Genomic DNA, 24,749 nt, shown 5'->3' with positions numbered 1-24,749 from the left:
GTATGTATGTATGTATGTATGTATGTATGTCAAATGAATATTAACTTCCGTAAGACTGTCGTTATGTCCTTCTCTAATAAAGCTAGCCCGTTCTTTTTCAGGTACGAACTTAATGATAATTTAATTCAACGCGTTTCTGAATGTAAATATGTTGGTCTCACGTTCACCACTAACCTGTCCTGGTCAAAGCACATTTTTCCATTACGACTAAAGCTCTACAAAAACTCGGTTATTTACGTCGTACTCTGTCTAATTCTCCGCGCTACACTAAATTACTGTTATATAAAACTATTGTTCGCCGTATACTTGAGTATGGTAGTATCGTTTGGAATCCCTACAAACAGTACGAAATAGAGTTGATGCCATCCAAAGGAAAGCCATTAGATTTGTCTACCGATGTTATGACCACCAGTTCTCACCATCATCAGTCATGTCCTCACTCAACCTAACATCTCTCGCCGAACAGCGACACGTTAATTCTATAAAAATGTTCCACGGCATTATTCATTCATCTTGTCGCCTCTCCAGTAATGAATATATCACCTTTGCAAAAATATCTTCTAGTAGGAGACATCACGCGCTTAACATTACACCATTTTTTGCACGCACTAATACTTTTAAGTATAGCTTTTTTGCTGAAACAATTGAAACATGGAATTCGCTACCAGGAACCAACTGTTCTCTCCCATTAAATGAATTCTTGTCTGTGCTCCCTCAACATTGCGCTTAAACTTTCTTTCTCTGTTGCTTATTGTATTTCTTTCTTGTATTATAGTGTATTATCCACTCCTGCTTAGCCCCACCAGGGGCTGCAGTATGTGTAAATAAATGTATGTATGTATGTATGTATGTATGTATGTATGTATGTATGTATGTATGTATGTATGTATGTATGTATGTATGTACGTATGTATGCATGTATGTATGTATGTATGTATGTATGTATGTATGTATGTATGTATGTATGTATGTATGTATGTATGTATGTATGTATGTATGTTTTCATTTGTCCCAGTCAGTTAGGGAATAAAATGGAGACAAGAACTGCAAAATTTAGCTTGAGGACATCTGGGGCCCAGAAAATTTGCGCCTTAGTCCCTTTTACCCCTTCTTCAGCGCAAGGTAGCCAACCGGGCTGTACCTTGTTAACGTCCCTGCCTCCCCTTATTACTTCTCTTCGTGTTGGTCTGATGGTGCCACTACCGAAAAACACGAAACGTAACGCTTGGCGTTTAACGCCTCTGCACGAATTACGATGACCAATTTCATCTCCCAATCGAGAATTCGTAGATGTCTTTTGGGGTCACTTATAACTAATATGAGCTCATGGATGTGTAGACCAGAGCCACTACGCAAGTGCTCCCTCTCCAAACCTTTCCACACCACAGTTACGGCTGTGTGGGAGACCCCACCTGTCTGCTTGACGAGAGGCCACCTGAAGGAACTTGCAAGGAAGCTTTATGTCCAGATGCTAAACCGTGATGAAAATGACATTGTATATGCAATGTACATATGCAAGGCATTGTGTGCGCTTTCTTATGTTATGATGTTCTTGTGTGTCTGCACTGTACCTGTAATGCTTGCAACTTTTTTAGATATTGTTCCATATGTTGAATTTTGTTTTAGGGCTAATAACAATGTCATATTATATTGCGTTCTTTTTTGCTTTTTTGATGTTACGTGAAATTGATATACTTCCACCTTTATCATGTCAAATAAGATCTTGGATCCAACATCTCCTTATTTATTGATGCCATGAAAAAAAGGAACTGCGCTGCTGAAATATTCTGAGAGACCCCTTAAACGTCGTGCCTTGATGGATAACAGCCGAATATTGAAAACTACTTTCAAGCGTGTTTCAAGTGTATTTTTGTTGCGATTTATTTTTGTTGCGATATCAACACTCCAGAGGTGAATGTTCGCTATCGTCATCGTCTTTTTCGGCGGTGGCATCGCCTTGATGCTTCATATCGAGTCCAACTGCGATCATATCCCATCGCGCCTCGCTTGACGTATGTATGCTGCAGATGCTAGGGGAGGGTTGCGAGGGTGAGCCGCGAAGGATGGTGGTTTGATGCATGCTCAATGTTGCAGGTAGCGTGATAAAACACGAGCAAGGCGACGGAAGGGGGGCGGGGAGGGGGCGGTGAGTCAACGGGCGTATCTTTCTCTACTCTGGCTATGCGCCGCCCTCACCATATATCTGGGAGGTAATCTTCGGCGGGGGCAAATGTTAGAGTGAGCCGAGATGGCTCACTGAGATGGCGGCAGCATGTGCGCTGTATTCTCCCGCGCCTAGTGCTAGAATTCGCGATATGTCAAGTTTCGGAAACGCGTTGAAGGGAGAGGCAGCAGAAGCGTCCGCTCCTCTCAGTTTGCAGTTTTAATCAAGCCAGCCTTGTGACAGCGTGTTGGCGGTCGTCGAGTGCTACCTGTTCATGTTTGCCGTTGCGCGTGGGGCACCCTGCCGGCTAGTTTAAGTAGTAGGCGAGCGTTAACTGCAATTATATGGCCAGTAAAACTAGGAACCTTACTTCGTGCAGTTGTGTAATAAGTTGCTATCGCTATCAATGCGTCACCTTTCGACTGAAACTGCGCGTTATTTCTTTTGCGCGGTAAATTGTTACTATTTGAGGCGGGTTATAACAAACGAGGTGCACTTCACTTTCCTGCAGCCCACAAGTGTCCCTACATCCGTCCTCCTTGGAATGGTTACCTGGTGTGCGATGCGGATGATCAGCGTTGTAGTGTATACTGCCAGAACGGCTACGACTTCCACACCAAGCCTGCTCCTATGTACTTCTGCAAGCAAACGAACGAAGGGGGAAAATGGGACACTCGTTCTAGAGATCGATTTCCGATTCCGTGGCCAGACTGTGCAGGTGGGTCTCGTTGCGGCTTTCGGGCGATGTGCAACAAAATATCCATTGTTAGTCGATTAGCGCGTTGACCGGTCCCGGCGTTGACGTGTGCCGGGCGCTGATAGAGCTAAAGAAACATCTCCAGATTAGTTTCTACGACGAACCCGGCACTTATGTGGAACGTGTTCTTATAGAATGCCCACGATATGAGCAACCGCAAGTTCGCCTGCATAAGAGCTTGACCCTTCTTGACGCACACCCTCTAGCGGCGAGCGAAGTGGATTGCGGTCATGCCTTGATAAGCAGATGTGTGCTGTTAGAGTCCCTCGCGACTTATTACTGGGCAGCAATCTCATTGGACTACCGCTCAGTGTCAGGCCCCTTGTTATGCAACCCGCTTATTAGGCTTGGTTACAAGTTTGGATATTTTAGTGCCGGTTTCGTGTTATGCTCTCCACTTAATAAGTATGTGCAAATCTCCTGATGGGATGGAGTGGCTGCACCAAACTATTAGAGCATAATTCTCGTGCTCGTGCACGTGGTGCCGCTATACTTCTGTACTTGTGACTTTTGTTAATGCGTAGCGTTTGTTGCTATATTATAGCGAAAGGCTTTCCTTAGCTCTTTCACAGGCAATACAAAGGCGTCGACTTGCAAGGCGTGTGCGCTCGTGTTTCCAAATGCCCATAATTAGACCTGTTTGAGACGCCCATGCTGTCTACCCATACTACCGTTACATATTTGCTGGTTAACGGCTCTGCTATGCATGAAATTATGCAATGAAGCAATGAGCGCTACCTAAATATCCTCACCGTAACGAATATACGCTGTCAAGTGTTTCGTTTCTTTAATAAAGCGAATAGCCTTATTGAAGTGCTCGGCTGTTCGTTCACATTATCATTGTGAATTATTTCTGCAGAAATGTTTGATATTGTTTTCTCTCATTTTTGCCTTCCCTGAGTTAGAATAACCGGCCCTACCTTTCCCTTTCTTTCGCTTAATATAAAAGATAACCGTTGCAGCTATAATAAATATTATTCTTATTTGATGGAACAATGTTAACGCCACACGTAAGAGAAAGAGAAGTAATGGTCCTATTCTGTAACTATCCTTTTTATTTGCGATCTTTTTGCTCTCCGTCATTGACTTGCTCGAGGCCGCGTCCGCGCTGCCGCAGCGGGGCCACCTACGCAACGACTGACAAGAAACGATTAGAGCCGTATGAGGAGAATTCTCGGAAAAAATTTTACACTTGAAATTTACACACCACTCACTAGCCTGAAGAGGAAGCAAATAAGAAGCGAAAGGCTGCTCTAGATTTGTGCAATGTTTTATTCCTCGAATAGTTTCACTTGCACCCTTTGTTAAGTTATTTGTTGACATCTATTAGTCACTATAGTGCTTACTCGATGTTTGATATAGCCGACCCTTAGACTTCTTCACTTAATACACAAGCGAGCCAAGAGTGAAGCACAGCAGGAGACATCACATCGCACAGACACAAAGGAAGATTTGCGTGCTTGTTTAATTACGATGTGCTGTCGGAATCAATATGATCTGTAACGCGTGAGCCGTGGCTGCAGCGACGCTCTCGAGAAAGAAAAGTGGAGAGGGTGTCGCCATTCCAGGAATGCGCATACCCCCTCGTTTCCGTCGTATGCTTTCTTCGCAGAGCGATAATACATTGCCCACCGAGCAGTCATCTTTTCAGCGCGAATAAAAAGAAAAGAAAAAACGGAAAGAAGAAAAAAAGAGAAGAAACACAAGAGAAAAACAAGAAAGAAAGTCGCAGTTTCGCCCGAAAGACGAAGGGTCTATTGGGATTTTAGTAGAGTGTTCTGGCGGCCTAGTTGGTTAATATGTTTAGACGTATCTTTTAACTGCTCGTAAAAACGAGGGCACACGAAAGAAACACATACCACACCACGAGTGCATACCACACCACTGCGCTTGTGGCGTGGTTCGTGTGTCCTGGTTTTCTCGCGCAGTTAAAAGAAACGTCTAAAAATCTAATGTAATAGCAAATTAGTAGACTGCTATACAAAGCAAGGATAGAAGATTTATCGGCCGCATAAATTTGTAAGCAATCTCTTACTAAATAAATTAACAAGCTTGGCGTCACACGCGCACAGGCAAACATAAACACATCAGACTCGATGACTCCGAACACTCGCTGCCAAAACGCAGGAGTGAGGAAGCGCGGCAGCAGCAGCGAGCGAAGTGAATTTCGTGCTGCCTATCGCTACAACGCGAACTAAGCGGTGAGAACACAGCGCACACGAGGCTATGAGCCGTCGACGCACCTAGACGCTGTTACGACTTTGCACCGCTGCACCACTATTACGACTTTGAGGTGGTCCCGTAGCGCTCGTCACCCGTTTCGTGACAGAGCGTTGGTAGCGAAGACTCCGAGTCAGGCGTCGGTGAGAATAACAAAAGGGACTTTATACACTATATACAGGTCATTATACAGGACATGATCGGATCGGCACTGGGGCCGAGAGCTCACAGCAAACGCGACTGTTCCCGCACGGCGACGTCCGGCGAAAACGCGTGACACATCTCACTCCAGTCGAGAGTGGCACTGGCTCCCGGTGGGTCGGCGGATCCGGTTTTCCATGCGGCGCGTCGCAGCTTATAAGCCCCGAGAAACCATTGTCACTCAAACGGCCCAATACAAAGCCAGCACTCGACGGTCGTCCGAGAGGTCCAACCAGCGACCGCGCTGGCCCCCCCGGTTCAAAGTTGGCGGGCGCGGTGACCTCCAGGCAAGGGGAGGTGCGGCGCCGGGCTGTCTGGCACTTGGTAGCACGTTTGAACATGTTGCTCGCCGATGCTTCTCCGCAGGACACCGCTGCCTGACGGCTCAGCATCTTGACTTGTCAAGGGAGAATTAGGGCGCTGTGCCTTTCGGCGCAGCCCCGGGTTTGTCCAAAGGGCGCTCGCAGGATAAATTCTGCATCTTGTAGATTCGGAATCCGGGCTGGTGGTAATGGCACAACAACGCCTAGACTATGTCCCCATCGCAGATCGCTTTCAAGATAGGGCCCGCGCGACCGCTCCATACGCAGTTGTCGCCGGAGAAGAGCGCCCCCCTCCCTCCGCTGCATTGCACGTGACGGAAGACGGCGCATTTCCTTACCGCTTTCCTCCCTTGTGCGCGCGAGATTGAGCCACCAACGTCGGCTTACCCTCGCACGTTTTCACTCGCACATACACTCGTGAGCAAAATTACTCCCTATGGGTCGTATCTTGCCACACAACAATAATCGTCATTTGTCTTGTCCGCATTTCCGTTCTTTAATGCTGCGAGCCCGGTACTTCCAAGTAACAAACAGCATGCGCGTTATCAGCATGACAGAGCATTCTCGACAGGAAAGTAGCGAGCGCAGCGTTTTCAAGAAAGGAAACACAAGCAAGACAGATGACGATTACTGTTGTGTGGCAAATAAACACCCCAAAGGGTGTACATTTTGTTTAAGAGTGTACAGCCTACAGCACGTAGTGACGGTATTATCGCCTTCGGACTTTATACGGAACATCACGGCGACGGCAGAAATGAGCCTGGAGTGTTCATAAAGTTGTTACGGAATAAAACAAAATAGTCACGTAGCTAGGGCAGCGTGCTCCATCACAAAGCATGCAGCGCTAAGCGCTAAGGACTTACGGTCTGCTCTGCGGGCCATTGCATTATCGCTCCGCGAAGGAAATAGCAAAGAGCACTGGGGTACATGAGCATTTCTGGAATGGCTAGACGCTCTCCCCTTTTTCAGAGCGCAGCTCTTAGGCGCCCGATCCTGCGGCGAGCGTAGGCACAACCGAGCGAACGAGCAAGGAGGAAAGAGTGAACGCGGAGCGCAGCGAGGAAGGAAATACGCGAGGAGGAAAGCATATCTCACGTGTTGTAGCTCACACTCTTATAAAAGTTGGCACTCATTTGGGCGTATCTTGTCCCACAAGATCAATCGTCATCTGTCTTGCCCGCATTTCCTTTGTTTAACGCTGCGAGCCCGGCACTTCCAAGTCACGATCGGCATGCGTGTTAACAGTGTGACAGTGTTCTCGACAGGAAAGTAGCGAGTGCAGCGTTTTCATGAAAAGAAACACAAGCAAAGCAGACGACGATTATTGTTGTGGGACAAATACACCCTGCAAAGGGGCGTATATTAAAGGGGCAACTGTTTTTAGAGAGCATATTGAGCATGGTCGTACGTTCATGTGCTGATTGCGTGTTATTATGCGTTGCATATTGCAATCACTCAGTTCAGCCCTTGGGCGCGGCCGCGCAGCCACCATTGGGGGTATGAGCCATCATAGTGGCTCATACCCCTACACTAGAGTTTTATGCGTTGCATATTGCAATCACTCAGTTCAGCCCTAGGGCGCGGCCGGGCCGCCACCATTGACCTTTAGCGCAACCACGTGACGTGACGTCACGACAGCCGGAGGAAAAGCTGGGCCCCAACTCGCAACGCAACGCAACGCGCGCAATATGCAACGCATTCTTGGCTTAACCAAGCTAAGCCTGGCCATTTTTGCTTCTGGATTGCTTTTTGAATTACTTATTGATGTCCTTATTGCTTATTTAGGATTTAGGAATTGCCGGTTCTAGAGAAACATGCCCTCTCACTTGTCTACGTAAATAAAGGCAAGATGACTACATCCACGAGAGCTGTCGCGTTACCGGTATTCCAGTATGTACGACCACCTTTCGGTAACAGCCTTCTATTTCGTTCTGGTCCTTCACGGCGTCGGATGGACAATTTCTGACAATTGGACCACTCCTCTTGCAGAAGCCTGCACGCTATAGCCTATATACTGTGACGCCACAGATGCACATTTCTGTCTTACACATATATATAAAATTTGCTGAAAACAATCATGTAGTGCATATTTTAGCATTGTATCGAAACCAGAAACAATATCTGCTAGATCCGCTATAACTTGGGTGCGAGTGATGTATGATACACTAAGAGTTTTCAATAATTTTTCACATTTATTTTTGTCTGCTAATTTTTGCTACAAGTTTGTACCAGAAAGTAAATACGTTTTGATGCAAACTATCTTGAAGGTAATCACGGAGATCCGAATTTGACATGTTATCAACACGATCATTTGTCCCAGTAAACAATTATACTAATGATAACTGATCGGTCAGTCTTTCACTTCTATGTTTCACTTCTATGTTTCACGTCTTTCACTTCTATGTGAAGTGACGTCAGCTGTAGGATAGGATAGGCTCGCACTGATTCCAAGAATACGAGCGAAAATGGACACGTCGTAGAAAGGGCTGTCGCCATTTTGTACTTCTGTTTTAGAGCGCAGCTCTTTGGCGTCCGTTCCTGGGTTTCGCGTCGTCGTCGGCGTTGTCGTCGGCCTCGTAACCAGCTCCGCCCCCCTTTCATCCCCCCAGCGCTAGCAGCGACCGACTGATACCGCTGGATGCCGCTGACGCCGCTAGAGAGTCAAGATAACGTGACTGCATAGAACACCGTCGCCGCCATGCAGAAAGAGGAGGAAAGGGTCCCCCCCCCCCTGTTCTTGTGTGGCGGATAGGGTGCTCTTCAGTTGCCGACGCGCCGGTTATTTCACGTAGGCCCCGGCACGTCGACGAATACGTGACCACCTTCCCACGGCTAGACCTGCTTCTTAGCGCTGCGGAAGCGAGGGTATCATATTGTTTGTGTCGGCATCGGCGGCGTTGTCCCTGAAACCAACTCCGCAGCTGGGGTTGACTCACTATCGGCGTCAGCGGCATCAGTCAGTCGCTGCTATCTCTTCCCTCCTCCCTTTATCGTGTTGTCCGCTTGCTACGCGCGCTTCTGCCCCCATCGTTTGCCGCTGGGTGTACACGCCGCCCCCCTCCCCCCTCTTCCTGCGAGTCTCCGGTTGTCAAAGCGCCGGCTCGAACTTAATTCCTTTCTTCGCTCCTCCTCCAATGCAACCCCTGTGCGGTGGCAATCAGAGAGCCAGATCGGTGGCGGCGGATCTGTATATGTGCACCGCCCGAGCCGAAATTGCCGCTGCCGTTCGCCCTGTGCGGTGGCAATCAGAGAGCCAGATCGGTGGCGGCTTGACATAAAGACAAACAGCAATTTCCTAACACTTATGCGGGAGAACATCCCGTTCCTCTCGCTCGTAACGCGTCCCACGGCTGTGACAACCTCGCGAGGCACTTGTATAGATCTCGTCTTTGAGAATCAAGCATTGGTGTACCAAGTCGAACATATATCAGTCTATTTCTCCGACCACAAAGCTTCCTTCATGACTGTCAAGAACTGTTAGTGGAGTCTTTGTTAAAGGAATACGTGTGAAAAATAAAAAAAAATTCTGTGATAGCGCATACATGTGTTGCTCGATTTCTTTGCCTCAATCTATCGAAAAGGTGAAACAGCTTATTTGCTGCGCTCAAATTTCGCATTAGGAAGTAACGTAATCGTCGGTAATTTGTTTGTTTCTTGCGAACCCTTAGAGTTATGCAAAACTTTCATTCACGATTGTGTTGTAAGAAGCTGCCTTGTGCGCTTTCAATTCTCTTACTGCAGACGTCGGGTGTTTAGAAGCGCCTGTTTGACTATTACCTAAGAGTCAGTATATGGGTGGTGTGTGCACGCGCTTCACAGAGCGGCTCCAGTGTGTCCCAACTGGAACAACTGTTACGCTGTCGCCGAGGTGCCATTACTATAACACCTTTTTCCTGGTTTCTCTTTTTGCAATTTTTTGTTACAGCATCAAATAGAAGCGAGCAAGCAAACGTCACCGTCGAGTTCAAGTTCAAGACAAATTCCTGCCAGATGAGCGACAAAAAGATGAGAATGTTGCAGGAGAAGTTCCATGCGATGCTTCAAGAACGAGCAAAACTTGTACATGGGTCCTGCGATCCCAGCCGTGGCTGCACGGTGGAAAATGTTTCCATCAAATGCAGACCGCGGGATTTCTCGGGCAGCACCGCTCCGGCTACAAATGGACAGCGACCGGAGAGACGGCTTAAGAAGCGGCAGGCTCAGGTCGGAGGCGGAGAAGACGAGTTCGACCTCATCATCTCTTTCGATTTTCCACTAGACACCGACTTCAACGCCACTCACCTGATTGAGGGTTGCGAGGTATCCATTTCGTGCAGTCATCTATCGCATAACGCATTTCTTATATATGACCTTCAAAGTTAAACTGCAAGTATTCTTAATAATAATAATAAAGAAAGAAAAGAAACTATATGCTTTCAGCGCAAATGCAGAGCTTGCGCTAGTAGCTTATGGAGTTTGGCGGGCATAATTTTCGGCAACAGATGAACAAATAATTAAGGAAAAGTTTTTGCTACCCTTAAAACTTCCCTATTGTGATACTTTTTATATTGCTATCTATAGAAGACCAGTACATCCGAAAAGAATTCTGTTTTGCTTGATACTACCAGGCGTTTGAGTCACGTAAACGTATACCATAATCGCGAAGGGATACCTAGAAAAAAAAAATCTAAATGTGCACTGTGTTCACTCGCTAGGGAAAGTTGTGTCCGGAAAAGTGCATACCGTGAACTCTCACTTGAGTGAACTTCAAGGGACCGAAGGAAACAGTTCACTCAACTGAAAGCTCACTAAACTGAATATTCACTAGACCAACATAAGGCATGGCATACAGAGTCAAAAGTTTGAAGTGCAATTCATGGAGCAAAAGGCATGGCATACAGAGTCAAAAGTTTGAAGTGCAATTCATGGAGCAAAAGACATGGCATTCATAGTATTAGAAATTTGTGAAATGGAATTTGTACATATCAATGAAAAACACACCACGTCGGTCGTTTGTGTGCACACGCGGAACCGACGAGACTGGAAAGAAAGAGACGGCGACCATGCCACGGACTCGCCGGTCGGGAAAAAAAACAAAACACCACGTGGTTTGTGGTGTGACAGATCACCGCTTTGCTCTGGCGGCGCTGTAAGCGCCAGCGATGTTACTTTGTTCATGGCCTCCAGTGTTACACGCTCGCTCGTTGTGTGCGGGCAATCTCGGAGGCCATGCCTCGTTGCCATTCGTTTTCCGGGCCGCCGCTTTGCCCCAGGGGCGCTGTAGCGCCAGCGACGTTACATTGACTCTGGAGCGGCGGTTTGGTGAGGGCGGGTATCGGTTGCGCCTGCAGTGCAGTGCAGTGCAAGCCTTGGTCCTCTGAGCGAGTTCGTTAAACTGAAATATTGGCTGTTCCGAAATTCGTTTAAGTGAAAGATTTCTGCATAGAATCTATAAGAAAACTGCCGGGGATTTTTAAAAAGTTCGTTATTCTGAAATATTCGATAAACCGGCGTTCGTACAACTGAGAGTTTACTGTATAAACTAGCTCTAAAGGCAACCCTTACGTGGCTACCATGCCTTTACATAAAGTTAAAACTCCCATTACTGATAGCTCAACACTGAAGTCTCCGCATAATAAATTGGTTTTCAGTGTCTTGTGAACTGCATGATTTTGATCTCATTTTAAACATTTCATATCAGGATTGCAAGAACGCTAGCGTGGTTCACCAAAGCGACACGGAGACGACCGCATTGGGGCGAGCGGCGGAAGCGGCGTTGAGCGAAGTGGTCCAAACTACAGTTGGCGGAACGTTTGCTGGAGCTACGCTGGTAGAGACCACGCATTCGGTAAAGTCTGCTTGCCAGAGAGGGCAGGTGTCCAATGGACTGCACTGCGGTGAGCGTACGAGCAGCTTACGGACTTCGCATGAATTGTTGTATAGCTTCTGCAATGTTCACAATTTCACGCGATGCTAGAATTTGCTCGATTTTGTTTCGTAAGCATCGTTTGCCTGACTTGAACTCGCGCTTCTTAGACTGCACGTTAATAACCGAGTACGTAACAAGAATAGATAACCGAGGCAAAGTATTGCGAGACTGCAAGACACATTTCGCTGCCATTGATTTTTCTGATTGCTGAACGCATTATGATTTCACGTACAATTTGTCCGTAAATACGACGGATTTTGATGTATATAGGCAGTGGCGTAGCTAGGTCGTCTGGCACCCGGGGCCCATAGGTCTTCTGTCATCCCCCCCCCCCCCCCCTGATGTAGTCGAGGAAGATGAGGATATCGACAATTTCCAGGTTTCACACTGGGCACCGCCCGCAGTGCCAAAGTACTGTAGGTTGTAGCACTCAAAACGATTTTGTTTAAGAAGTTTTTGAGGAGTTAATATGACTTTGAGTCCTCAATTCTCGAATTGAAGTGCTTCCTCTATAAGTATTAAGTACGGCATTATTAAGGATATGGTTATTACTTATCTGCCATACTTTTCGCGCTACCGAGTTCCTAGTAATCACAAAAAGACATAACTTCATAGAATCTCGATCGGGAAATATCCTTAAAAAATTCACCTTTCTTTTTTTTTATAAAATTCTGTGCAGCTGATACAGACACTGTACTTGTGAAATGAAGTCACACAACAACAACAGTTTTCTGAAACTTTCAAGGGTAAGAAGGAAAGCGTGAAACATAACGGCAGGTTTCGCAGCGGCTTCTCGGAGCGAGCGGGAGAGGGGAAGCAAAAGCGAGCCGGACATCGCGGCGGGCCCGCGACTACAGCCTGTCGAGTCATACGCCGCCAAACTCTTCGGCCGAATCGAGTCTGAAGACGATCCAGAGAACCCCATTCGCGACTTTTGACGGCCCCACTTATGTAACGTCGTTCTCAACGAATGCTTCGCCGTATACGCGAGCGCCGGGCGCACTGGTTGAACGTCCTCTTGCTGCTGTCTTTGTTCGCCTTCGCTGCGCGTTCTGAACGGAAGAGGGACCCAAGAGCCCCAACGCCTTACAACGCCTCACTGTATGTTTCACGACTCCTGCCCCCAGCATGAACGCACAGCACGAGCGCACCCCACATGAAACGTTCCGCTAAGGCGAGTAGTTTAGCGACCATTTCGCGAATTAAATTTTTTAGCCCGCACATTCGTGCAATTATTTCGTGGGGTGTTGATAGAGCTGCAGTCGACAATTCTGCGGCGCAACGCGTCGGGTGCCTGAGCTCGGGCTACTGGATACCGGAGCATTCTTTGCAATTTGCGCCCAGTCAAGCCGGCGGAAAGAGGGGTGCATTCAGGCGTAAATGACACCCCCCCCCCCCCCCAATGGCCCCTTGCACCCAGGGCCCACGGCCCCCCCCCCCTTTTGCTACGCCACTGTATATAGGGCCTGCTATTTTCTTCACAATGAATATATGGTCGTTGGCCTTCGTAGGGAGCAGCATTTCAGCCACATCTCACTGCAAATGAATGGTGGCAAGCGTAGCGCTAACTCGCAAAAACTGTGAAGAAAACCATGTATTGTACATTTGTACAACAGACTTCAGAGCACCTATAGCTTCTGACATCGCAGAAATTGATACCGCAAACAGCCTGTCAAAAATAAAGAGAGAGAGAGAGAGAGAGAGAGAGAGAGAGAGAGAGAGAATAGAAAACAAAGTACTTTAAAAAAGAAAGCGAGGTTTGTTCGATAATTCTGCGCTACGCTACTACGTTGGTGGCATTAAATCTTTCAGAAAACAAATAACCGAAACTGGAGCTTAGAGATGTGAGCTCTCTTGATTCTTATTCACACAGGGTAATTCCTGGGAGAAAGTGACGTGAGGGGAACATTTCTTCGTTTTACGGTGCCTGACGTCTGCAATAATTTGGTGTTCGTCAGCAAAGAGACGGCATAATGAATTGTCACTGTCATTACGTGCACTAGGAGTCCTAATGACGCTCTTTCAAATGGATCTCAGTGTGCGATTCCTAACTCTCCACGAACCGTGAGTTCAACTCGCATGCCATCATTGAGAAGGCGAAAAGAAAAGGAAAAAAAAGTCACCGCAGACCCGAGGCCACCGAAAGGCCACGTGAACAAGTGAGCTCGAGGCCACGTGATCAGAGGAGGTCCGCCAATATATCGTATTGCGGTCGGACTTCGCTACATCCTTCTAGCTTGATTATAAGTGCGCTCTAAACATGTGTGAACAAATCCCGCATGTTGTGGTATACTTCTAATATTTCAACTGACGGCCTTTCCTCGCCGCAGTCAATTGCCCTGTGGGGACCTACTACTACGAGAGCACGTGTGTGGCGTGCCCTATAGGAACGTACTCCGACAAGGAAGCGGCCGAATCCTGCTCTCCATGCCCGGACAACAAGACTACGCTGGAGGGAAACACGGGCTCAGTGTCTGACTGCCTAGGTAACCTGAATGCTGAGCTCACAGAGACGTTGCCCGCCAAAGGCAGCACTTTCGCCATCAGTATACCATGCGATTCGAATGAGAGTTAAGGCAAACATTTAAAGCGCGCCTATACAAACACTCCCGCCATTACGCTTCCATCGGATTTGACAATCCGAAACGCCGAGTGGAAAATGAGAAAACTTGAGATAAAGCCACATTTCTTATCAGTCATCTACATTTGAGTCATGCTTGCTCTTAACAGATGGCGCAAGCAGCCATTGTACATTAGAGTTAATGTATAGGCCCCCTTAGGGAGCCTATGCATTAACTTTATTGTGTATATCACGTCACTCACGTGTGCAATGGAGTGCGCTTTACTTTTGCGAGTCGCTTTTCTCTTCGCATATAGCTGACATGCTTCGAGCTGTGCACAAAAAGAATTATCTCGTTACAACCAACGCCATGTCTGTGCCTGCGTTTTCATTTTTGTTATAGCAATAACGCTCACGGCTGCCGATATTCCTTTTATTTACCACGTAGTATGCGATAATTCATCACGTCGATGTTTTTCTGTCGAGGTTCGACTGTAGTACTGACTGTCCAGTGAAGCTGGGTGCTGCGATTGATCAAGCGTTCGAATGATTTCGAGCTACGCGCTTCGAATTGATTTCGATCGTTTGCGCGTCACAAACAGCGCTGTGCACACCTGGCACGTGGTCGAGGACCGGCAAGGAGCCTTGCATAGCGTGCGACCCGCACTCCTACCAGGACCGAGTTGGCCAGCTTTCCTGCAAGAAGTGCACCCTGGGCTTGTCGACGGGATACTGGGGTGCTAGCTCTTCTTCCGAATGCCAAGGTGAGCGTGCCTCTGCCCCCCCCCCCTTCCACCCCCCCCAATATATGAAGAAAAAGAACAGAAAAAATAAGAAAACCAAATATCGGGAGTGCTTTGCTTCGATGCCGATTGTTTTTCAGAGTTAGGATGTTACTGTGCATCCGTGATTAATTACGGAGTTAAGTTCGCTAACATAATCAGCCTTGCACGCACTGGACACAACTGGCTTAAAATACAGGGCCGACAGGCAGGGCACTCGTGCAGGTTGTTTATTCTTCCGCAGCTGACAGCACTTCATTCGTGTTTTTAGATCTGTGCTCTTCTTCTGGTCAGGGACCATTTGGGATGGTACACTTCCGCTGCGGTGAGCAAAATATATGAACCCTTTATGGACAAGCGTATATAGCGAGGTTAAGCAGCTGCCTGACAGCGCGCATGTCACTCAGCGGCACATGGGCAAGTTCTCGTGGGCTAACACAAACACAGGCATGCACTGCCGAAGGTGGTGGCATTCCCCTTGGGGTGTGGGAGATACATATACACACTTTACGCCGTCGACCAATCATACGTATGTAACTCGAGAGCTGGCAGCAATGTCTCGCGCGTGTAAGATTCTTCAGCATGTCCTGTGTTAGTTGCTTGTAGGGCGATTTGTGTACTTGCAGGGTGCGCTATTTCTTCAGGTCACCCAGGCGTGGAAATTTCAAGCAAGAGAGCCATGTGGTGTTCCTTGAGTTGTCGGCCTGAGTCACAAAAACCTGACGGCAAGAACGGCCGGTCACAGTCCGCATAGTTGATGTTAATGCCTACTTACGAAACACATGCATAGAAACCGATGGGTAGAAAGTGAGCGAGGAGAGTTCAAATAAAGGTACCGCCGCATTTCGCAAGGCTATTGAAAATGAGCTTGTGGAGAGGAGGAGGGGAAGCGAGCGAGCCGATAATCGACCGCTGCTATATAGACAATGCATCCTTCATTTTCCTATTGAGCCTATCAATTCCTAAGTCGTCCTCCCCGAGTGCAAAGTATCGCCGGGTGGACACAAAGACGCTTTGAAGAATCGTCTACCTGGAAGTCCTGGGGCATGAAACTTAACGTCAGGATGATGTGCACGTGATCACGAAGGACGCCGTGGTGGGGGCCTCCGTATTAATTATGGCCTCGCGTGGTTCTATAGCGCGCACCCCGAAGCGTGTGGCATGATCGTCTTTGCATTACGTTCCAATCTGGATGTGGCCGCGGAGTTTGGGAGTCGAACCCGAGACCTCGCGCTTAGCAGCAGAACGCCATAACCATAGAGAGGCCCGTCGGTTGGCTGTGTTCCCATCTAGTGGTAGAACATCAAGTTTCAAGTTTATTTTCTCCCAAGTTAGTACAAATTGTCTGCAAACACTGTATGGCCCCTTGCCCGAAGGCTACTAGTTTACAAATATATAACTTGCAGTAAGCTTGTCTGCGACAGATTAATGCACAGTATAAATATAAGGAACACATAGATCATATAGAAAAAACAGTATAGGTTGAAAGGAACACTTGGTTAGCACGAAAAAATATCTTGTTTGCAACTTAGCATAAGGACATATTTGTAAACAAGTACATACTATTGGTCGAGTCATGGGATGAACATATTCAGACAGGTTACGCAGACATTTGCTGAAGATGATATTTTTTTAACCATTGTGATACATTTTTGTTTTGATTAGCCTCAAATGGCGTTATTCCATGTTTTTTATGCGAATAAATTCTAATAATCTCTGGCCATATATATTTCTGGTCGGTGGTATATTGAAGTTGCAAAAAGTTTGATTTCGTGTTGGGCGAGCTGGCATACGTAATATTAATACATGAAATTGGTGATTGTCTGTTTTACCCGCCGTGGTTGCTCAGTGGCTATGGTGTTGGGCTGCTGAGCACGAGGTCGCGGGATCGAATCCCGGCCTCGGCGGCCGCATTTCGATGGGGGCGAAATGCGAAAACACCCGTGTACTTAGATTTAGGTGCACGTTAAAGAACCCCAGGTGGTCGAAATTTCCGGAGTCCTCCACTACGGCGTGCCTCATAATCAGAAAGTGGTTTTGGCACGTAAAACCCCATATATTATTATTGATTGTCTGTTTTGGTGCTATTAACGCATTTGACTATATTTATTTCGCGCAATGAAGCGAAGGGTAGTATCTGTAATTTGACAAAGATTGGTTTACTTGTTTCATTTCTCTGAGAGAAAGTAAGGCTGCGGAAGGCTTGTTTTTGAAGGCGTAGAATAGGTTCTAGGTACGTTGTGAAAGTCCATGCCCATGACTCAATCAGTACAATAAATGAGATTGAATAAATGAAAAAAATACAAGATGCGGAGAATGTTTGAATATGTTCCCGTGCCCTGAGAAGTGCATAGCAGCCAGATGCCAGCTTGGAGCAAAGAACTTCTATGTGGTACTGCCAGTTTAGATTTTTGTCGAGAATAACGCCGAGATACGTATATGAGTCGGTGCGTTGGAGTGGACATTGGTTTATAGACAACGAGATAGAATCGCTACTGACGGTTTTGAAACGTGAATGAAAAAGGGTATATTTCGTTCGTTTTGTATTTGTTGTCAATTTATACGCAAGAAACTATTCAGAAATCTTAGCAAGCTCTATTTGCGTTTTTTCTTCTATTTCTTTGATGTTAATACCTGTGTTTATCAAAGCAGTTTCATCGGCATACATTAATATATTAGTGGACGTTAAAATCTGGGCTGAGTCATTGATATGAATTGTCAAAAACAAGGGACCAAGCACAGATCCCTGTGGCGCTCCTGTTCTCAGATGCTGAGGGGATGAGGTTATCTCGTTTATATCGACGATCTGGTTTCTATTGTGGAAATAACTACGAAACAATTCAAGTACGTTGTTGCGAAAGCTATAAGTGCTTAGCTTATTAAGTAAGACTTTATGATCAACGGTGTCAAAACCTTTTTTTAAATCGAGGAGCACATTCACCTCATATGCGGGACGCACATGATTCGAATCTCGATGTCACCGGAAGCCCATCGATTTCTTTCATGGGGCAGAGGTGTCCTTCGGCCTGGTGCTCGGCTACTCGTGGGGCTCTATAGAGATTTATAGATTTCTATAGAGATTATAGAGTTCTATAGAGACTTGTAGTCGCGGTTTCTGGGCGCCCCAAGTCCAACCCCAGACGGCCTTGGTGCACGGGATCCGCCGCGATGGTAGAAGGCAGAATTGAGCTGTCGCTGGGTAGCTACCGGTGACACAGTGTGCAAGGGTTGAGGCTTTGACGAGTAGGTAATGGTGCGTTTTTTTAAAGAATTCACAGAACGCACATATTCCTTAGTATGCATGCGCTGCGAACATTATTAAAATGCACATGCAGTAAGCTCAAGCATGCTGCCAGCCTTGAGCTCAGTTATTAAGGGACTTCAACGCTTGGAAAGGGGTGTTTCTCGCTAACCCGGCCTGCTTCAGCCGAGGCTTTCGGTCGTTCATCAGAAGGGGCGCAATATAAATAACAATACTTTTTCGGCAACTCGTTATTCTTCCTGGCGTAGATAGGCAAGTGCTCGATAAGATCAGGTATTGACTTTTCAAATATTTACTTGTCATTAATCGAACAAAGTAATTACTATAACAATATTGGAATTGACATCGGACAGTGCCCAGGACACGTCTATATTGCGCATGTAGAAAAGATCAGAAAAGCGCAAGTTAGCAAACATTCGTTCTTAATCTTCTTGGGAATAGACACATTTCACGCAGTGTTGTACTACGCAAACACTGCACAAAACATGCCGATAGAAATAGTCCTTACCTGGTTGAACGGCGACTATGGGAAAAATCGCGTTAGCTTTGCGCCATAGCGCTATGTGCATGTCAAATGTGCCTTTCTGCTGTCCCTGTCGTTCATCTTGCCCTACAAGAAAAAAAAAAACACTTAGTCCTTGAGATAAAAAAACAGGGAAGTAAGAATAAAAATACTTTTACAATCCTTCCCCCTCCCTCCTCTCCAATACGTTTGCCTGAAATTTTTTGGAAAAATGCGCAATGACATTACCCTCGGCATTCCGCTCAATGTTGCCTGTTTGTCAAAAAACTGTAGCCATTATGTGAAGCCATAAACTGATACGGAAAATAAAAAAAACCCTTCGCAAAGCGAGAAAACGGTGAGGGCTGTCGTTAAGGCACCGGCAGGGCTTCTGCGTATGCACTCTGAACGTGCTAAAAATTGGTCTAACCGCCACGTAATTTTTTCCAGAAGATTTTAGTTTAGCATTGCGAGACCAAGCATGGCATAAAACCAGCGCATATTGCGCCAAATATTTGGGGACGAGCATCACAAATGCGGGACTTGTCTCTGAAATTAAGCGCGCTTGGCCTGAGCATTGACCGGCTTCTATTCCTCAAATGCAACACGCGCCTCAGATTAATTAAGAAAGAAAGTAAGTAGATGTAGCATTATAGACTAACGAAATATTGGTTGTCGCAGAATTCATGATGTTCGCTGGATAGAATGTTTCGCTTAAGAAATAACCTCCTTATTCCTACTGCGTTTTTTGAACTTGTAAATTGCAGAAAGTCCCATTACTGAGAAGACAGACGGGGAGTGTACATTTTGCTCTAAATATTATAGGGGGTGAATGCCAATTCACTGATCAGGGTGATCCCGAATATTTTTTTCACTAAAGCAAACGGGATATCTATGTATACTTTTCCTGTAGAGAAGCTTCGGTTTACCACCTATCATCGCAACGAGCCATCTTTGTCCCTTATATAATCGACTTCGAAATGGCCTCTCACAGTAAGCTACGCAGAGGCTGCATTTAATCTACATTTACGACTCAAATAGACACCAGCCTCTGTCCACACTATCCAAGCCTCATTATTAGCACTTCTGGAGCAGCCAGTATGAGGTGGCTACTAACATAGGCGGTTGGAAAGAACAGTTTTTTTTCACTTTCACATATCAAACCATAGATTCGTATAAAAACAAGAAACAAGAATCAGCGCTGTGTCCTGTTATTCCTCACTCTGTCCCCGTCTGTGTGCGCTGTTAATCCTTTAAGACGCATAATACTGTTTTGAACGGTTTTCCTTAGGTGTTTGCGACCCCGGGACGTACTCGGCAAATGGTCTGGCACCGTGCAAGCCTTGCCCCCTTGGCAAGTACCAGCCGTCCGCGAACCAGACTTCGTGCCTAAAGTGCGACGATGGGCTCGGAACGCATGCCGTTGGATCGATGAATGAATCTGACTGCGTAGGCAAGTGTATTTCTCTTCCTTGGCTGTGGTTGCCTTAAGTTATTTTTTTTTCTTCTCGAGACGGTCGCGAAGCAATGCGGGGCAGGGACAAAAAGAAAACCCAACAATAAAGAAACATGTATATAAATGAAAAGAAAAAAATAATAAAGAAGGGGGCAGGGGAGGTAGAGCTATGGGCGGGCCTTTTTGAAGGCACTATATTCTATAATAACGGTAGCCACTGCTGGTATGGGTACGGAAGAAACAGTCTTTAAACGAGTACGGTTAGCAATGCAATGTGGAGATCTGATGAACGGCCACATGGAAGCGCGCGGATAACGCAAATGTGAATTTTGAGCATATAAATGGTAGCCCGCAGAGCGCGTTATTTTTCTTGTCTAAATAAATAAATAAATAAATAAATAAATAAATAAACAAACAAACAAACAAACAAACAAATAAATAAATAAATAAAAAAATAAAGACATAAATACCTATTTCGACGATTGCATACATCGATGCAAGTGTATTTTCGCTGACATATTGGGTATGGCATATTGGGTATGGCATTGGGTTAGCTGGGACACCCTGTATAGATGATTAAACGCCGTGACCAAAAAGGACGTATATATGCTGTCTCGCATTGACGACGTCACTGAGTGTCTGCATTCTGCCTCTTACATTTTATCACTAGATCTACGACCATGGTAAATGCAGATTCACACGTACCGTGCCGATAAGGAAACGACCATCTTCGTGACGCCCGATTCACTGCATGATTTTAGTGTAATGCTGCTTGGGCTTTGCAACGCCCCCACTACTTTCGACATTTTTGAACTCAGTTCTTCGCGGTCTGAAATCGGAGGTCTGTTTGTGTTGTCTACACGACGTGACCATTTTCGGACGCACTTTCGATAAGCATAACGACCGATTAAGCCTCGTATTAGACTCCGTCGAAAGTGCCCGCCCGCTTGGTTCTGAACTCCAAGAAGTACCAGTTTGGTGAGCGATAAACATTGGTTCATGGCCATCTGGTTGACAAAGATGGCGTCTCCCGCAAAATGAGGGGCCGTACCTCCGCAAAATGAAGGCTGTCAGTGCATATAAACCACCTCCGTCTCAAAAGAAGTCAACGCCTTTCTGGGACGACGTTCTTGCTAAGGCAACCCGCCGTGGTTGCTCAGTGGCTATGGTGTTGGGCTGCTGAGCACGAGGTCGCGGGATCGAATCCCGGCCACGGCGGCCGCATTTAGATGGGGGCGAAATGCGAAAACACCCGTGTACTTAGATTTAGGCGCACGTTAAAGAACCCCAGGTGGTCGAAATTTCCGGAGTCCTCCACTACGGCGTGCCTCATAATCAGAAAGTGGTTTTGGCACGTAAAACCCCATAATTTAATTTTTAATTTTTCTTGCTAAGGCGAAAGCCTTAAGTGGATCATTGCAATGGCTCACACCTTAAAAACGCATCGTCCGGTCCAATGGTACAGAAACTATGGCTCATAGGAAAAAATGTGTCGTCCACTCCAACAGTACAAAAACTATCACCATATGCAATGGTTCATACCCATCTAAGCAAACAAAAAATGCAAGGTGCATCCCTATCGTAATTCAGAGGCTACAATTCCTCAGCAAAGGGAAGAGTACAATGCATGTATTCATTAGAATCGCGCATACAACTTACAGAAGTGCGGCGTCTAGTAGGGAAATAAATAGAATCCCCGCCCGCGCAATTGCGTTTCATCGCCGGTCCAAACGTCTCAGAAGCAAAATCAAGTCGCTTACTGACAGGCATTCCACTTACGCTTAGACAGTGACCCATGCTCCTAGTTGGTGATTTCAACAAGAACACTCGCACTAACGCGGCGTTTCTAACCGAAGTGGAGCGAGAGCTAGGATTGGACTTGGTCACTCCCACGAAGAGTGTCACTAAAAACAGGGGAACGTGCATACACTTGGTGACCCACAACCACGATGCTGTTAAAGGGTTGCAGTACACCTCCTGCTACTTTACAGACCATAAGGAGATGATTATGTCTCTGAACGTCGAGAAGCCACAGTGCAGCCCCAGTGATGGCGTCTGGCTAGATGATCTCTTACCACCGGACGACGCTAAAAATGGACTTTGACAAACAATCATGGGTGTCTTTATTTGTGTTCTGGTTGTGTTACACATTCGTAACACTTACTGGCGACAGGCAAACTGCACCTGTACGTAGTGCGTTAAGTGCTCACAAGTGTCGCTGAGGAGGTCGACTTGAAGGGCCATACGTGCACTTCATTTACGCTGCGGTTCTTTATGTCTTGCAAGCAGTTTGACCCCTCAGATCGTATAAGCTAATGCGTTACCAAGTGTTCTGCAAACTTGCGCCTTCACGTGTTAGAGAAGTGTAACACGCCGTCGAACTTTTTTCGGTGTTTTAGGCCCACATTCGCTGACGTTGTGTGTCCGTTGAGGTCTTTTGCGAGAAGGTGCCCCATTGGAATGGACGCCTGAATGTGACGCGCCATTTTATCAGCTCAAGTTTCTGTTGACGTCATAACCTATCCTTCGTCACTTCGATCTATCTGCTCCTACTGAAGTGCATACTGTCGTAAGCGGAATAAGCACCCGAGCGGTTCTATAGTTCAACACCATAGTAACGAAGAGCATGCCGTTGCCTATGCGAATCGTTCTCTAAGCAAGGCTGAACGCACTCGCACTTAGACGAAACAAGAATGCTTGGCGGCTGTATTCAACGTCCAGAAGTTTCGATGCTACCTCTACGGACGTCCGTTCACGATTGTGTCCGACCATCATCCCTTATGTTGGCCTGTTATTCTCCGCTTATCGCAGCTCTTTACATGTTGTAAAGCTGTTGCTTGGCGCCTGTGCTGCTCACGCAGGGAAGTCCTTGTACCAACTTCGTCTTAGCACCTTTATCTGAACGTTGATTTGAACCAGTGACCTCTGACAATACGTGAAACCCGGCGGTGGCTTCATGGATGACATTTCTGAATGTTTATCAACAGCATGTTTGAACTTGCGTTCACCCTTGTGCATCTCCCTTTTTATGCCATTATCATCCCTCATCCCACCTTCTTGTCCCCGTTCTGCAACTCCCGGTGCAAAGTAGCAGGCTAGAGCGCGCTAGCCCAAGTAGACCTCTCTGCCTTACTTTAAATAAGTTTTCCCTCTCTGTCCGCAACCCATCTGGCTGCCTTCGACACGGGGCTTTATACGGCTGTATATGACTTTATTGTTTTCTACAAGGGTGGACAACGTCATGCCGACGTTGACTGTCGTTCACGTCTCCCTCTGGCAATGGCAGAGGATGATGCGGACACCTCCGACCCCTGCTTTACTGCTGTCTCGCACACGCTTCCAGACGTAACCGTGCTTCAGCGAGAACACCTAAATGATTTATGTTTCGGCCCCCTATTCGCCGATTCCCGCCATTCCAAGGCGAGTGGTCGCTTTTGTCTCCGCGATGGATTACTGTATAAGTTTCTCAGCAAGTGGCTTGCGATATTTACTGTTTGTTCCCGAAAGTCTGTGATTCCATACATCGATGTGACCACGGGCCTTATAACGTAAAACTATTCCAATATGTTTTTATTACAATCTTCTGACGTCAATTTTGTGTAACCGTTAACGCAAGCATCGGACAGTGATATGCAGGGTTACCTGAAGAGACCAATCAAACGCTCTCCTCATTTATAGGAGGTCACTTTTGTTTGCTTTAAAAACGAATTGCATTGCCTACACTGAGCTGCTTCTCTTATCTAATTGGCTGACAAGAGCCAAGGAGTACGTTCAAGTGGAGAGGAACTCGATGGGGCCGAGCCAGTGCACTGAAAATAGATAACCCGATGAAGACAGTGGTACCGGCGTCTGCGATTGGTCCGCTTTCCTTTATTTAGCTTGCGGTAGCTGGTCGAAAATTGCGGTGGCATGCCACGGAACGTTAAGAATGCTGCTAACATGGATCCTCAGTAAAGAATAGTTGGCAAAGCGAGGTCGTAAAGGTGCCACGGCAAAAGTTTACACAGCCACGGCATAAGTTTCATCGTACGCAAATAAACCCATGCTTTCCGGCAGGTGCTAGTAGCCAGTGCCTGAGCGATCGGCGGCAGCCATCTTTTATTCCTTTCGCAACAGGGTACCCTGCAGCTATTCAGAAAAAAAGTTCAGTTTTGTTCGGCACATTATTGCATCTTTGACGCGTACACGTAACTTTGACGCGGTGAGTTTTCGCGGTTTTGTGACGTCGCATGACAGGCAGGCGAAGTTTTAGGGCGCAGCCCTAAATCTTTTGACCAATAGCCGAGGTCTAATGGCAAAAAGGCATTGAATCAGAAATAACTATTTTTGTTTTGTTCGGTCCAACCATGGGTTCCAATCATGCATAGTGAGTGTGTACACATAATATCAGATGGGGAGCTATCGCGGTTTTCGTGACGTCGCGTGACAGACAGGCGAAGTGGTGCTGGTCCAAAAAAGTTTTTGACCAATCGCGGAGGGCTGATTGCAGAATTGGAATAGAAAAGTTTGCAATAGCTTTAGGTTATAGCGTCCCACTATGCGAAGTTCTTCGTTCCATGCATGATGATCTGACATCAGGCCCTCTGGTATTCATTCACAAGTTGCATGGAATAC

General features: G+C 46.6%; 1 long non-coding RNA gene across 1 annotated transcript; it reads left to right on the top strand.

Annotated features, from left to right (window-relative positions):
- Positions 1–13,906: 13,906 nt before the first annotated feature.
- Positions 13,907–21,255, top strand: LOC140217111 (uncharacterized). The gene is made up of 3 exons (XR_011893612.1): positions 13,907–14,059; positions 14,736–14,897; positions 19,971–21,255. It is a non-coding gene; the product is annotated as an uncharacterized lncRNA (long non-coding RNA).
- The last annotated feature ends 3,494 nt before the right edge of the window (positions 21,256–24,749 follow it).

This window comes from Dermacentor andersoni, chromosome 4 (assembly GCF_023375885.2).
Source record: "Dermacentor andersoni chromosome 4, qqDerAnde1_hic_scaffold, whole genome shotgun sequence".
Lineage (NCBI taxonomy): Eukaryota > Metazoa > Arthropoda > Arachnida > Ixodida > Ixodidae > Dermacentor > Dermacentor andersoni.
This window is presented reverse-complemented; position numbering and strand designations above follow the sequence as displayed.